The following is a 17,014-nucleotide window of genomic DNA, read 5'->3' as shown; positions in this document are numbered from 1 at the left end:
CATTTAAATCAGTAGATTTAAATCTACTTTAAGTAAAGCAAACTACAATCCATAATGTAAGTGGGTCTCCATCAGTCAATCATTTGAAGGTCTTAGGAGAAAAGACTGAGATTCTCCGAGGAAGATGGAATTTTGCTTCTAGACTGCTTTCAAATGCAGGACTGCCATGACAACTCTTGGTGGAATTTTGAGCCCGTTCCACAGATTTCAGCATTGCCAGCTGTTACATGAGCTAATTCCTTAAATTTTTTTCTCTTTCTCTCTTTACACACACATACACACACACGCACACAACCCCCCCCCCCCCAACACACACACACACAACCACATCCTACTGGTTCTGTTTCTCTGGGATCTCTAATAGAACAACCAATTAGAAGTGCTAAAAAAAAAATGCTAAGTTCTTCACGGAATTTGCCCTTCACTCCAAGTTAGACAGGATCAACAATATTATTCCCCTTTTTTGGATGAGAAACTTGAGGCCTACAAAAGCCAAGTGCCTTACCCATAGCCAAAAAAATTGTTCATAGCACAGTTGAGGTGCGAACCCTTAAGCAGCTGATTCTAGTTCCTGTAGAACTGGTAACGTGGTACCACAGACAATCACCTTCCCAATCATTAGTATCTAGCTCCAGGTACCTCTGGGGACATCAATGGCCAAGTGTTAAAAGATGGGCTTCCTAAGGAAGGCTCCTGTACATCTTCTGAGAGCATCCACTCATACACAGGTGTAACCTATATATCCCCTCTCCTTCCTCATGAAACCTGGCCCCTGGAGGCTCTTCATCTACTCTCCATCGTTATTCTGGACTCTCTAAGAAGTGGATTGGTGATATGTTTAGGCCTCCAGCAAAACTGGCTACTTAAGAGGGAGAATGAGAATATAGGCAAATCTTATGTTTATACATGCACATACACACATACACACAACTTTTCTCTCAGTTTGTCTATAAGGTCAAGGAATAGGGAAACCATAGTCTTGTAGTGTGAAAGGTTCTGAATTCCTACCTGCTACTGTGCCATCTTGTTTAGGAACACATTATTTTTCTCTAGGTTATTATAGAACAGTCTATGTTGTGAAAGAAATCACAAACAGGCCCTGTGTCACTACTCAGTCATGACACAGCCCTCTGGTTTTCTGGAGCTGTTAGATCCAGCTCCATTTCCTTCCTCTATCCTTACCTTAACTCAAGGTAAAACAGAGTCTGGGTTAGAGTGTTTGGTGACAGAGCAAGAAAGAACCTTGTTTTAGGTGGACTCGGGTTTTACTCTCAAGTTCAGCATCCACTCCGAGGCATTTGTCCTCCATTATCTTTCAGATCTGAAGGTCATTTCACAGGTTCTGAACATCTTCACACAAATGTGTTTGAAATTCACAAGATAGTAAAGGTAAGGTAAAGATGGTTTTCTCCAATATGTATTATTGTCTTCAATGTGTATTATTCCAAGCTTATTTCTCCAATATGCTAAGATTCAAAGAGATAAAGGGGTTTTGACAAATGGCACAGCTAGGGAGTGGCAGTCAATGTGCAAGGACTCTAAATCCAAGGCTTTCCCTTCAACACCACATTGTGTCTTTCATTTAATCAACAAATGCTTTTTCTAAAAAACATCTAACATGTGCTTGATACGGTGACGAACAAAACTGACAGTTCCTGCTCTCCTGGGGCTTATGTTCTACTGGGGTCACTTTCTGAATAAGTTACATCAGTATTTTTTTTGTTTTGTTTTGTTTTGTTTTGACAAGATCTGGCTCTATCGTCCAGGCTGGAGTGCAGTGGCGTAATCTTGGTTCACTGCAATCTCTGCTTACTGGGCTCAAGCCATCCTCTCACCTCAGCCTCCTGAGTAACTGGGACTACAGGTGCACATCACCATGCCCAACTAATATTTTGGTATGTTTTGTAGAAATGGGGTCTCACTATGTTGCCCAGGCTGGTCTCAAACTCGTGAGCTCAAGTGATCTGCCGGCCTGGGCCTCCGAAAGTGTTGGGATTTCAGGAATGAGCCACCACACTCAGCCAGTGGTTTTTAACTAGGGGTGATTTTGCACCCTAGAAGACACATGGAATGTCTGGAGGCATTTTTGGTGTCACACTGGGAGGGGAGGTGCTACTGGCATCCAATGGGTGGAGGGCAAGAATGCCACAGAAAATCTTATAATCCACAGGACAGTCCCGTTCAACAAATAATTATCCAACCCCAAATGTCAACAGTGCTGAGGCTGAGGAACCCTGAAGTGAATCAACGATTCTCTTCAATCTATGTATAAAGAACAGAATCTAAAATTCAGTTTAAAGTAAGAAACACCAAATATACATGATGTTGATTCTATCACATAGAAACTATTTGGTGAATTGAAATAGGAAGTTGAAGAGATTTCTCCAAATGAAAAGTTTTAAAAACACTAATTCAGACCATGTGAAAGAAGAGTTGTCCAGTTACATGCAAGGCTGATAAATTGCTGTAATAACAACAACACACTACATGTAAATAGTGTTTTCATGTTATTGTGGCCTCTGAATTTCCCAGTAGTCCAGTCAAGGAAAATAAGAACCACATACTCAGATAACTAAAGACCTGCTCTTTGCATGAAATTAGAACACCACGATTGCATATTCCGGGAACTGACTTTTTTTTTTTTTTTTTTTTTTTTTTTTTTTTTTTTGAGACAGGGTCTCACTTTGTGGCCCAGGCTAGAGTGCAGTGGTATGATCTCGGCTCACTGCAACCCCCACCTCGTGGACTCAAGAGACTCTCCCACCTCAGCCTCGCGAGCAGCTGCGATTACAGGTGTGAACCACTGCACCTGACTAATTTTTTTGTATTTTTCGTAGAGAGAGGGTTTCACCATTAGGGACTGGTTTTTTAACTTAAATGTCTAACTTCTGCAAAAGCAAGGAATCCTTGCAGGTTAAAAAACAACAACAACAAAAAACATGTTTTAGCAAGACAGTGGGATAGCTAATTCTAGAGTTTTCTTTTCCAAGCGGAGAGAGTAAAGTGGAAGTGAGGTTACTGTCCTGAGTCTTACAACTGTGACCCTCAGGGCTATCTGGTTACCCGAGGTGGCATTGTTTACCAGGGCTTGGTGCAACAGCTTTCTCAGGCTGTGACAGACAGAAAATGGCTGGTCCAATTGAGTTTTCCCTTCTTTTTGGTAGTAACAAGCCAGGCTTTTCCTTAAACACAAATTTTTGGATGCTAATCAACTCTCACGGAAAGAACGAGCAGGAAATTGAATAATAATAAGCTAATCAGTAACTAGGAATAAGTTTTAACATTATGTTTGCACTCATAAACATGTGCGACCTTAGACAAGTTATTTTGGCCCTCAATTTCCTCATATGTAAAATGAGAAGGGTGGATTAGATGCCTTATGAAATCCTATGAATCACATGTTGAGAAAATAAATGATGCTCGCGATTAAGAAGTGTTCAGGATGATTCCATTCTTCTCTTCTTGCTCTGTCTCTCTCTTCTGCTTGATTTTCAGTAAAAAGTTTTTGTTTTGTTTTGTTTTGTTTTGCTTTTGAGACAAGAGTCTCACTCTGTTGCCCAGGCTGGAGTGCAGCATTGCAATCTCGGCTCACTGCAACCTCCACCTCCCAGGTTCAAGCAATTCTTCTGCCTCAGCCTCCTGAGTGGCTGGGATTACAGGTGCATGCCATCACGCTCAGATGATTTTTGTATATTTAGTAGAGACAGGGATTCACCATGTTGTCCAGGCTGGTCTTGAACTCCTGACCTCAGGTGATCTGCCCACCTCTGCCTCCCAAAGTGCTGGGATTACAGGTGTGAGCCACCACGCCTGGCCAATATAGTTTTAAACAAAATAAACAGAATGCCATTTTTTCTCCCCAAAAAAAGCAGGCTGATAACACTAGGCTGCATGAGCTCTTATCTTGGAGTCAAGTGCTAAAAATCTAAATCAGCAATAAAAATACATAAAGAAAAAGCTGGGAGTGTACAGAGCACGGACAGAGGTTGTGCCCCTGTCTGATTTTACTCTGCTTGTGGTCAAGGTTGCCTTTTGTTCCAAGTGAGCCCAATTACAATCACTAGAGGGCCCTGTGCAGCCCCCTTATTGTGATTAAAAGGTCACTTGAAGCCCTGTCTGAGTTGTTTAATCTTACCAAAGGTGGTAGAGGTTGCAGTTAAGTGTAGAGGTACTCTCAGGATCTGGAATCTTTGTTTTCTTTGGGTGTTTGGGGGCTGATGGCTACGTTGATCCTGTCAGTTTAGGAGGGTGTGTGTGTTTGGCACAGGCCTCAAATCAAAACCAGCAACTTTGGTTTACAGACTTTCAGTCTGCAAAGGTTTTCTGAAGACACTCAGCTCTCCAATTTGTTCTAAGTTCTAGGGGGATTCCAAAAAATGACTAGCAGATCCAAGAGCGATGCTGTCAGTCTCTCTGCTGAAGACGATGACAGGGCCCTCCTTGGTTGTCGGGCAATGTGATGACTTCCCTTGGCCCTGAAACTCTCCCACCAACTTGAGTGAAAGAGGTAACTTTTGGGAAATCCTTGGACCCTGGGTCTGTTGCACCCCAGCTGGCTTCCAGAGCCTTGGTTTTCATACTTCACTGTGGTCGGGGAAATTCCTCAGAAAAATTTATTAAGACAATGTTTCTGTCAGTGGATCATATCAGAAAGTAGGCAATTCTCATTTCAGGGATGAACAAGACAAATGGAGCTTTCCTTACCCAGGGCAGGAATAAAATAGGCAACTTATTATCCAGTAATAAGGCTCAGATTAGAAAAATTGGTTATTATTTTATGGCCCTTAATGAACCAGGTCAAGCAAACTCGATGCCCCCAAGTAACCCTGAAACCAGGTGGTTCCAGCTCTTTAGGCTCCCTTCCCAAAAATTTGTACAGCAGCTTCCTGGAGCTGGCTGGAAGGAGTTGAGACTGTTGGAATTTGGCCTGGGTCTGTAAATCTTTAGCTAACAGGGGCCTAATTCAATACTTTTTAAAAAAATCAAAAGACAATGAGTGTACTTTTAAATCACCCTGGGGTTTGCAATCTTTTTCACGTCTTACTCTCTCTACAGAAGAAGACCTCCATTTTTCTCACCATCTGCAGCACCTCTCTAGGTGAGCTATAGAATGTGCCGTGCCTTAAAAAAAAGTCTCATTGTCTGAGCCTCTCATACTTGTCTTTCAGCATGCTGATTTGCTCTGGCTACACTTCTGGAAACTGGCAGCCTTAGGGAGGATTTTGTGACCAGTATTATGATTTTGCTGTGAGCTTGCCAGTCCTCTTCTGATTCCGGTTGAGTCAGTCTTGTTGGGTCTTGATGCTTATTCTCTTTTTGTTTACTCCACAGGAGATTTCATCACAGTGCCTCCGGGAATGGACTACATACAATTTTCTGTATAGATGATGGGACTTGATCTTAAAATGTATTCCAAGTATTGGGCAATCCCTCTTCAACCTCCTTCCAAAATAGTACTTTTTAAAAAATATTATTATACTTTAAGTTCTGGGATACATGTGCAGAAAGTGCAGGTTTGTTACATAGGTATACATGTGCTATGATGGTTTGTTGCACCCTTCAACCCATCATCTAGATTAGGTATTTCTCCTAATGCTCTCCCTCCCCTAGCCTCCCACCCCGTGACAGGTCCCAGTGTGTGATGTTCCCCTCCCTGTGTCCACATGTTCTCATTGTCCCACTCCCACTTATGAGTGAGAACATGCAGTGTTTGGTTTTCTGTTCTTGTGTTAGTTTGCTGAGAATGATGGTTTCCAGCTTCATCTATGTCCCTGCAAAGGATATGAACTCATCCTTTTTTATGGCTGCATCATATTCCATGGTGTGTATGTGCCACATTTTCTCTATCCAGTCTATCATTGATGGGCATTTGGTTCCAAGTCTTTGCTATTGTGAATAGTGCTGCAATAAACATACATGTTCATGCATCTTTATAGCAGAATGATTTATAATCCTTTGGGTATATACCCAGTAATGGGATTGCTGAGTCTAATGGTATTTCTGGTTCTAGATACTTAAGAAATTGCCATACTATCTTCCATAATGGTTGAACTAATTTACACTCCCACAAACAGTGTAAAAGCATTCCTATTTCTCTACATCCTCTCCAGCATCTGTTGTTTCCTGACTTTTTAATGATTGCCATTCTAACTGGCATGAGATGGTATCTCATTGTGGTTTTGATTTGCATTTCCCTAATGACCAGTGATGATGGACTTTTTTTCATACAGTTGTTGGCCACATAAAGGTCTTCTTTTGAGAAGTGTCTGTTCGTATCCTTCACCCATTTTCTGATGGGGTTGTTTTCTTCTTGTAAATTTAAGTTCCTTGTAGATTCTGGATATTAGTCCTTTGTCAGATGGATAGATTGCAAAATTTTTCTCCCATTCTGTAGGTTGCCTGTCCACTCTGATGATCGTTTCTTTTGCTGGGCAGAAAGTCTTTAGTTTAATTAGATCCATTTGTCAATTTTGGCTTTTGTTGTCATTGCTTTTAGTATTTTAGTCATGAAGACTTTGCCCATGCCTATGTCCTGAATGGTATTGCCTAGGTTTTCTTCTAGGGTTTTCATGGTTTTAGGTCTTACATTTAAGTCTTTAATTGACCTTGAGTTGATTTTTGTATAAGGTGTAAGGAAGGGGTCCAGTTTCAGTTTTCTGCATACAGCTAGCCAATTTTCCCAATACCATTTATTAAATAGGGAATCCTTTCTCTATTGCTTTTGTCAGGTCAAAGATCAGATGGTTGTAGATGTGTGGCATTATTTCTGAGGCCTCTGTTCTGTTCCGTTGGTCTACATACCTGTTTTGGTACCAGTACCATGCTGTTTTGGTTACTATAGCCTTGTAGTATAGTTTGAAGTCAAGTAGCACAATGCCTCCAGCTTTGTTCTTTTCGCTCAGGATTGTTTTGGCTATACGGGCTCTTTTTTCATTCCATATGAACTTTAAAGTAGTTTTTTCTAATTCTGTGAAGAAAGTCAAAGGTTGCTTGATGGGGATAGCATTGAATCTATAAATTACTTTGGGCAGTGTGGCCATTTTATGATATTGATTCTTTCTATCCATGAGCATGGAATGTTTTTCCATTTGTGTCCTCTCTTATTTCCTTGAGCAGTGGTTTGTAGTTCTCCTTGAAGAGGTCCTTCATATCCCTTGTAAGTTGGATTCCTAGGTATGTTATTCTCTTTGTAGCAATTATGAATGAGAGTTCACTCATGATTTGGCTCTCTGTCTATTATTGGTGTATAGAAATGCTTGTGATTTCTGCACATTGATTTTGTATCCTGAGACTTGGCTGAAGTTGCTTATCAGCTTAAGGAGTTTTTGGGCTGAGATGATGGGATTTTCTAAATATACAATCAGGTCTTCTGCAAACAGAGGCAATTTGACTTCCTCTCTTCCTATTTTAATACCTTTATTTCTTTCTCTTGCCTGATTGCCCTGGCCAGAACTTCCAATACTATGTTGAATAGGAGTGGTGAGAGAGGGCATTTTTGTCTTGTGCCAGTTTTCAAAGGGAATGCTTCCAGCTTTTGCCCATTCAGTATGATATTGGCTGTGGGTTTGTCATAAATAGCTCTTATTATTTTGAGATATGTTCCATCAATATCTAGTTTTATGGAGAGTTTTTAGCATGAAGCAGTGTTGAATTTTATCAAAGGCCTTTTCTACATCTACTGAGATAATCATGTGGTTTTTGTCATTGGTTCTGTTTATGTGATGGATTAAGTTCATTGATTTGTGTATGTTGAACCAGACTTGCATCCCAGGGATGAAGCTGACTTGATCATGGTAGATAAGCGTCTTGATGTGCTGCTGGATTTAGTTTGCCAGTATTTTATTGAGGATTGTTGCATCGATGTTCATCAGGGATACTGGCCTGAAAGTTTATTTTTTTGTTGTGTCTCTTCCCATTTTTGGTGTCAGAATGATGCTGGCCTCATAAAATGAGTTAGGGAGGAGTCCCTCTTTTTCAATTGATTGGAAAATTTCAGAAGGAATGGTACCAGCTCCTCTTTGTACGTCTGGTAGTATCCAGCTGTCAATCTGTCTGGTTCTGGACCTTTTTTTATTTTTTTGGTTAGTAGGCTATTAATTGCTGCCTCAATTTCAGAACTTGTTATTGGTATATTCAGGAATTCAACTTCTTCCTGGTTTAGTCTTGGGAGGTATATGTGTCCAATAATTTATCAATTTCTTCTAGATTGTCTATTTGCATAGAGGTGTTTATAGTATTCTTTGATGGTAGTTTGTATTTCTGTGGCATCAGTGGTGATACCCCCTTCTTCATTTTTATTGTGTCTATTTGATTCTTCTCTCTTTTCTTCTTTAATAGTCTGGGTAGTGGTCTATCTATTTTGTTGATGTTTTCAAAAAGCCTGCCGCTGGATTCATTGATTTTTTTCAGGGTTTTTCATATCTCTATCTCCCGTTCTGCCCTGATCTTAGTTATTGCTTGTCTTTTGGTAGCTTTTGAATTTTTTGTTTTTGCTTCTCTACTTCTTTTCATTGTGATGTTAGGGTGTTGATTTTAGATCTTTTCCACTTAGTCCTGTGGGCAATTAGTGATATAAATTTCCCTCTAAACCCTGCTTTAGCTGTGTCCCAGAGATTCTGGTATATTGTGTGTGTGTTCTCATTGGTTTCAAAGAACTTATTTATTTTTGCCTTAATTTTGTTATTTACCCAATAGTCATGCAGGACCAGTTTGTTTAGTTTCCATGTAGTTGTGCAGTTTTGAGTGAGTTTCTTAATCCTGAGTTCTAATTTTATTGCACTGTAGTCTGAGAGACTGTTTGTTATGATTTCCATTCTTTTGCATTTGCTAAGGGGTGGTATACTTCCAATTATGTGGTCAATTTTAGAATAAGTATGATGTGCTGAGAAGAATGTGTATTCTATTGATTCGGGGTGGAGAGTTCTGTAGATGTCTATCAGGTTCACTTGGTCCAGAGCTGAGTTCAAGTCCTAAAGATCATTGTAAATTTTCTGTCTCATTGATCTAATATTGACAGCGGGGTGTTAAAGTCTCCCACTGATACTGTGTGGGAGTCTAATTCTCTTTGTAGGTCTCTAAGAACTTGCTTTATGAATATGGGTGCTCCTGTATTGGGTGCATATATATTTAGGATAGTTAGCTCTTCTTGGATTGATCCTTTTCCCATTATGTAATGGTTTTCTTTGTCTTTTTTTTATCTTTGTTGGTTTAAAGTCTGTTTTATCAGAGACTGGGATTGCAACACCTGCTTTTTTTTGCTTTCCATTTGCTTGGTAAATATTCCTCCATCCATTTATTTTGAGTCTATATGTGTCTTTGCATGTGAGATGGGTCTCCTGAATGCAGCACACCGATGGGTCTTGATTCTTGATTCAATATGCCAGTCTGTGTCTTTTAACTGGGATATTTATCCCATTTACATTTAAGGTTAATATTGCTATGTTTAAATTTGATCTTGTCATTATGATGTTAGCTGGTTATTTTCCCCATTAGTTGATGCAGTTTCTTCATAGCATCGATGGTCTTTACCATTTGGCATGTTTTTACAGTGGCTGGTACTGGTTGTTCCTTTCCACGTTTAGTGCTTCATTCAGGAGCTCTTGTAAGGTAGGTCTGGTGGTGATAAAATTTTCAGTATTTGCTTCTCTGTAAAGGATTTTATTTCTCCTTCACTTATGAAGCTTAGTTTGGCTGGATATGAAATTCTGGGTTGAAAATTCTTTTACGAATGTTGAATATTGGTCCCCACTCTCTTCTGCCTTGTAGGGTTTCTGCAGAGAGACCCGCTGTTAGTCTGATGGGCTTCCCTTTGTGGGTAACCCAACTTTCTGACTGCCCTTAACATGTTTTTTGTCATTTCAACCTTGGTGAATCTGAAAATTATGTGTTTTGGGGTTGCTCTTCTTGAGGAGTATCTTTGTGGTTTTCTTTGTATTTCCTGAATTTGAATGTTGTCCTGTCATGCTAGGTTGGGGAAGTTCTCCTGAATAATATACTGAAGAGTGTTTTCTCACTTGGTTCTATTCTCCCTGTCACTTTCAGGTACACAAATCAAACATAGGCTTGGCCTTTTCACATAGTCCCATATTTCTTGGAGGCTTTGTTTGTTCCTTTTCATTCTTTTTTTCTCCAATCTTGTCTTCATGCTTTATTTCATTAAGTTGATCTTCAATCTCTGATATGCTTTCTTCCACTTGATTGATTCTGCTATTGGTACTTGTGTATGCTTCATGGAGTTCTCATGCTATGTTTTTCAGCTCCATCAGGTCATTTATGTTCTTCTCTAAACTGGTTATTCTACTTAGCAATTCCTCTAACCTTTTTTCAAGGTTTTTAGCTTCCCTGCATTGGGTTAGAACATGCTCCTTTAGCTCAGAGGAGTTTGTTATTACCCACCTTCTGAAGCCTACTTTGGTCAGTTTGTCAAACTTATTCTCCGTCCAGTTTTGTTCCCTCGCTGGCGAGGAGTTGTGATCCTTTGGAGGAGAAGAGCCATTCTGGTTTTTGGAATGTTCAGCCTTTTTGCGCTGGTTTTTCCTTATCTTCGTGAATTTACCTACCTTTGGTCTTTGATGTTGGTAACCTTCAGATGGGGTTTTTGTGTGGACATCTTTTTTGTTGATGTTGATGCTATTCCTTTCTGTTTGTTAATTTTCCTTCTAACATTCAGGCCCCTCTGCTGCAGATCTGCTGGAGTTTGCTGGGGGTCCACTCCAGACCCTGTTTGCCTGGGTATCACCAGCAGAAGCTGCAGAACAGCAAAGATTACTGCCTGTTTCTACTTCTGGAAGCTTTGTCCCAGAGTGGCACTCACCAGATGCCAACCAGAGTTCTCCTGTATGAGGTATCTGTCGACTCCTGCTGGGAGGTGTCTCCAAGTTAGTAAGCACGGGGGTCAGGGACCCACTTGAGGAGGCAGTCTGTCCCCTAGCAGAACTTGAGCACTATGCTTGGAGATCCGCTGCTGTCTTCAGAGCCAGCAGGCAGGAACATTTAAGTCTGCTGAAGCTGCGCCCAGAGCTGCCTCTTCCTCCAGGTACTCTGTGCCAGGGAGATGGGAGTTTTATCTATAAGCGCCTGACTGGAGTGCCTGCCTTTCTCTCAGGGATGCCCTTCCCAGAGAGGAGGAATCTACAGAGGCAGTCTGGCTACAGCAGCTTTGCCAAGCTGCAGTGGGCTCTGTCCAGTACGAACTTCCCAGTGGCTTTGTTTACACTGTGACGGAAAAACTGCCTACTCAAGCCTCAGTAATGGCAGGCGTACCTCCCCCGACCAAGCACCAGCATGCCAGGTTGACTTCAGACTGCTGTGCTGGCAGTGAGAATTTCAAGCCAGTGGATCTTAGCTTGCTGGGCTCCATGGGGGTGGGATTTGCTGAACTAGACCACTTGGCTCCCTGGCTTCCAACACCTTTCCAGGGGACTGAACAGTTTTGTTTCGCTGGCATTCCAGGCACCACTGGGTTATGAAAACAAATTCTTGCAGCCAGCTTCGTGTCTGCCCAAATGGCCACCCAGTTTTGTGCTTGAAACCCAGGGCCCTGGTGGTGTAGGCACCGAAGGAATCTCCTGGTCTGTGGGTTGTGACGACCGTGGGAAAAACATAGTATCTGGGCCATAGTGCACCGTTCCTCACAGCACAGTCCCTCGTGGTTTCCCTTGTCTAGGGGAGGGAGTTCCCTGACCCCTTGCACTTCCCAGGTAAGGTGACGCCCCATCCTGCTTTGGCTCGCCCTCCGTGGGCTGCACCCACCGTCAAACCAGTCCCAATGAGATGAGCTGGGCACCTCAGTTGGAAATGCAGAAATCACCAGCCTTCTGTGTTGATCTCCCTGGGAGCTGTAGACCTGAGCTGTTCCTATTCTGCTATCTTGCCAGCCCAGTAATCCAAAATAGTACTTTTTTATATATATATACACACACACATATATACACACACACACACACACACACACATATATATATGTATTTTTTTTAACCTGCTTTAAATGGCAGGTGTTACCTCCCCTACATATAAAAGAAGTTTGTGCTGGATCTTCTGGCCCTGAATTAAGAGTGACGTGGTTGGAGAGGTAGCGAGTGCCTTTCTTGGGAAGTTTGTTTCCCATCCTTTGGGTGAGTTGGTTCCATCATGAAGACGGTAGTCTTGTGACCAATTTGAGAAGGAACCATTCCGGTTTAACAGCTGGACGCAAACAGTACGGATTTGGTGATGTGAGTGCCATTGGCTAGCCCTTGGGTTAGATTCTCCAATCTAGGTCTCCATGAGAGCTGGAATCTTTTATCACTTGAGGGTCTGCAGTATAATAAACAATAACTCTTCCAGCCAGCAGATCAGATCTCCAGAGATAGGGGTTTTCCTATACTCAAAGGAACAGAACAGGGAGGCCTCTTATCATTAAACAACATCAAGTGTATTGTGGGAAGTCCTAGTGAGTCTTTCGGGGCCTACAAACACCAAGTCTGGGTGAATTCCAAGCCCCAAGGGATCCTGGAGCAAGGTTGCTTCAGTCCATTTGAAATCTTTTCCAAAAACATGAAGAACGTCTTCAGGTGAGCCTAGTCCCCCCTTTCTTGAGTTGCAGTTGTGAAGATTGATATCTTGGTCTTGGCTCATGTTCCCATTTTTCTTTTCTGCTGTTATTATTCCTCTAGGAGAGATTCAAGTTTTCTTATCTGGTTTTAGAAACAATGAGTTCAGGCTATCTCTGCATTTTAGTTCAAAAATATAGTATCTGAGAATGAATTTACAGAATGAAATTCCTAGCATGTGTCAACAATGAGATGCCCTTTTCTCAATTCTAAATTCTGTGACTCTGTGATGGCTCCCTATTTCACTCAGGGTAAAAGCTAACGTCCTTATAGGGACTTCAAGACTCAAAACTCCTGACCTTGTGCATTCTGACCTCATCTATGGATTCCCGCCCCTGCAGCCCCGTTTATCTTTGCTGTTTCTTGAGCATACCAGGGATGTGCCTGCCTCAGAGCCTTTGCTTTAGCAGTTCCCTCTGCCCCCAGATATCCACATGGCCCACTCTTTTATCTCTAACAGCTCACTTTTCAGTGAGGCCTTCCCTGAGTCTGTTTAACACTGCAACCTGCCTTTGCAGTCCTCCCAGCACTCCTGACTGCCCTACTATGGTGTGCTTATTTTTTTCCAAAGTACTTAGAAATATTATGTTACCTAATTATTTTCACGTCGTTGTTTTTCTCCCATATGCCAGAATGGAAACTCCATAAGAGAAGCAATTTTTGTCTGCTGTGTTCACTGATAAATCCCACATGCCTAGAACAGTGTCATTGTGCAGGGTACACAGAAGGGTCTCAACAAATATATGGTAAGTCTTCCGTTCACATCATTGATAGGTTCTTAGGAAATGACTTGAGATAATTTTATCATAGGCCAATTGATAAACAAGAATTAAGTTTTTACAGCATATTTCTGGTCACAAAAACATCACCAAACTTCTAAATAAAGACCAAGACACCTCTGATATTAAACATTGAAATAAATGTGAGTTATACATACATTTAGGAAAGATTCATAAAAACAAGTAAGATAATGATTTACCCACTTATTCCAGTTGAGGGTCTTGGGTGGCCAGAGCCCATCCTGGCAGCTCAGAGCAAATGACAGAAACCCACTCTGGACAGGTTGCCCTCCCATCGTGGGGCACACTCACACGCCCACACTGGGACTGTGTAGATATGCCACTTAACCTAACATGCACAGGTTTGGGATGTGGGAGGAAACTGGAAGGCCCAGAGAAAACCCACACAGAAATGAGAATGTGTAGACCCCACACAGTGGCCCTGGCTGGGATGTGATATTTTCTTATTGACATCCTAACTAAATGACATCGAACTAAATGACATTCGAGGATTTGGTGTGTGCATGTATGTATGTGTATATTTACGTGTATGTATATTGACATGTATGTAAATATACACAAATGTAGATATCTTTACATATATGTAACTATACACATATGTAAATATATGTGGATATATGTGCATATGAATATATGTGACTATGTTCACATAAATATATGTGATGATATATACATATATGTATATATGTGTGTATAAATATAAAAATATTTAAAATAATTCAGTTTCTTCAAGCTAGGTCTTTTACCTTAAAGCAGCCTCTTCAGTGGTAGGAAAATTCAGAACCCTGGAGGTTTATAAGGACAGAGTTCTGTGGTTCATACTGGGGCTAGCCTGGTTAAAAAAGAGAAAAGAAAAATAAAAACCTTCTGCATTTGTTAAGAGGATAATGTGTCAAGAACACATAGTAAATACTGTTCTTAATAAGGGAATTGGCATTAGGGGCACCCACTGAAGACCCAGTCCACTTTAGGGATAGTGTGGATTATGATAATTCATCTGTGGAGTGTGTATTGGCATATAAGCAACAGAAAACTCAACTCACACTAGTCTTTAGAAACAAAAAGATTTAACCACTGACCCATTTCATCTGTAGGTATCTACCCAAGAGAAATAAAAACACATATCCACAAAAGACTTGTACAAGAATCTTCATAGCAGTTTTCTTCATAGAAGGCAAAAACTGGAAACATCCCAGGTATCTATCAGTAGAAGAACAGCTGAACTGTAGTCTCCTCATAAATGGAATACTTCTCAGCAACAAAAAGAAATAAGCTACATGTAACAATATGAACGAATCCGAAAACTACTATGCTAAGAGAAATCTTACACAAAAAATACATACTATGTGATTCCACACATATGAAATTTTAAAATGGACAAAACTATGTGGAAAAATATCGGAAAAGTAGTTGCCTCTGGAGGTTTCGGATGGGGGATGATCAAGAGGAAACATTCCAAGGTGACGGTAATGTTCTATATCTTTGTAGGGGTTTGGGTTACATAGATGTATACATTTGTCAAAACGTAGAAACTTGTCGGCCAGGTGTAGTGGCTCACGCCTATAATCCCAGCACTTTGGGAGGCCAAGGTGGGAGGATTGCTTGAGGCCAGGAGTTCAAGACCAGTTTAGGCACTAGACCCTGTCTCTTCAAAAAAATTTTAAAAAATTAGCCAAGCATGATGGTGTACACCTGTAGTCCCAGCTACTTGGGAGGCTGAGGCAGGAGGATCACTTGAGCCTGGGAGGCTGATGATGCAGTGAGATGTGATCTTGCCACTGCACTCCAGCAACAGAGAGAGACACTGTCTCAAAAATAAAAACAAAAATGTTAGCAAATTGCAACTAAGTTTTGTGCATTTCATGGCATACAAATTTTACTTCAAAAGATAAAATTATAAATAAATATTGATCTCCACTTAATAATATGGATGCTAAAGTATTCAGTTAGTGATGTGGATGCTGTAGTATTCCTGTCAGACACACCATCTGAAGCACAATAGCATATAGCATAAAAAATTTTTTCTCAACTTAAGGGGATTTTGGGCTGAGACAATGGGGTTTTCTAAATATACAATCATGTCATCTGCAAAGAGGGACAATTTGACTTCTTCTTTTCCTAACTGAATACCCTTGATTTCTTTCTCTTGCCTGATTGCCCTAGCCAGAACTTCCAACACTATGTTGAATAGGAGTGGTGAGAGAGGGCATCCCTGTCTTGTGCCAGTTTTCAAAGGGAATTTTTCCAGTTTTTGCCCATTCAGTATGATATTGGCTGTGGGTTTGTCATAAATAGCTCTTATTATTTTGAGGTACGTTCCATCAATATCGAATTTATTGAGCGTTTTTAGCATGAAGGGCTGTTGAATTTTGTCAAAAGCCTTTTCTGCATCTATTGAGATAATCATGTGGTTCTTGTCTTAAATGTTAGACCTAATACCATAAAAATCCTAGAGGAAAACCTAGGTAGTACCATTCAGGACATAGGCATGGGCAAAGACTTCATGTCTAAAACACCAAAAGCAACGGCAGCAAAAGCCAAAATTGACAAATGGGATCTCATTAAACTAAAGAGCTTCTGCACAGCAAAAGAAACTACCATCAGAGTGAACAGGCAACCTACAGAATGGGAGAAAATTTTTGCAATCTACTCATCTGACAAAGGGCTAATATCCAGAACCTACAAAGAACTCAAACAAATTTACAAGAAAAAAACAAACAACCCCATCAAAAAGTGGGCAAAGGATATGAACAGACACTTCTCAAAAGAAGACATTCATACAGCCAACAGACACATGAAAAAATGCTCATCATCACTGGCCATCAGAGAAATGCAAACCAAAACCACAATGAGATACCATCTCACACCAGTTAGAATGGCGATCATTAAAAAGTCAGGAAACAACAGGTGCTGGAGAGGATGTGGAGAAATAGGAACACTTTGACACTGTTGGTGGGATTGTAAACTAGTTCAACCATTATGGAAAACAGTATGGCGATTCCTCAAGGATCTAGAACTAGATGTACCATATGACCCAGCCATCCCATTACTGGGTATATACCCAAAGGATTATAAATCATGCTGCTATAAAGACACATGCACACGTATGTTTATCGCAGCACTATTCACAATAGCAAAGACTTGGAATCAACCCAAATGTCCATCAGTGACAGACTGGATTAAGAAAATGTGGCACATATACACCATGGAATACTATGCAGCCATAAAAAAGGATGAGTTTGTGTCCTTTGTAGGGACATGGATGCAGCTGGAAACCATCATTCTTAGCAAACTATCACAAGAACAGAAAACCAAACACCGCATGTTCTCACTCATAGGTGGGAACTGAACAATGAGATCACTTGGACTCGGGAAGGGGAACATCACACACCGGGGCCTATCATGGGGAGGGGGGAGGGGGGAGGGATTGCATTGGGAGTTATACCTGATGTAAATGACGAGTTGATGGGTGCTGACGAGTTGATGGGTGCAGCACAGCAACATGGCACAAGTATACATATGTAACAAACCTGCACGTTATGCACATGTACCCTAGAACTCAAAGTATAATAATAAAAAAAAATTTTTTTTCTTGAATTATTAGAGTCTTTATTTTGCCTTCAT

The 17,014-nt window shown here is 40.9% G+C and overlaps 1 long non-coding RNA gene across 1 annotated transcript in view; it reads right to left on the bottom strand.

Moving 5' to 3' along the window:
• The window catches only part of LOC119625876 (uncharacterized), a 123,895-nt gene extending 109,673 nt beyond the window's left edge, over window positions 1–14,222 (bottom strand). The window contains exon 1 of the long non-coding RNA XR_005242074.2: window positions 14,137–14,222. This is a non-coding gene — a long non-coding RNA (uncharacterized lncRNA). The remainder of the gene's footprint in view (window positions 1–14,136) is intronic.
• Between the last annotated feature and the right edge of the window lie 2,792 nt (window positions 14,223–17,014).

The sequence above is a fragment of the Chlorocebus sabaeus genome, chromosome 22 (genome assembly GCF_047675955.1).
Source record: "Chlorocebus sabaeus isolate Y175 chromosome 22, mChlSab1.0.hap1, whole genome shotgun sequence".
NCBI classification, from domain to species: domain Eukaryota; kingdom Metazoa; phylum Chordata; class Mammalia; order Primates; family Cercopithecidae; genus Chlorocebus; species Chlorocebus sabaeus.
The sequence above is the reverse complement of the archived record's forward strand: the minus strand, read 5'-3'. Positions and strand labels throughout refer to the sequence as shown.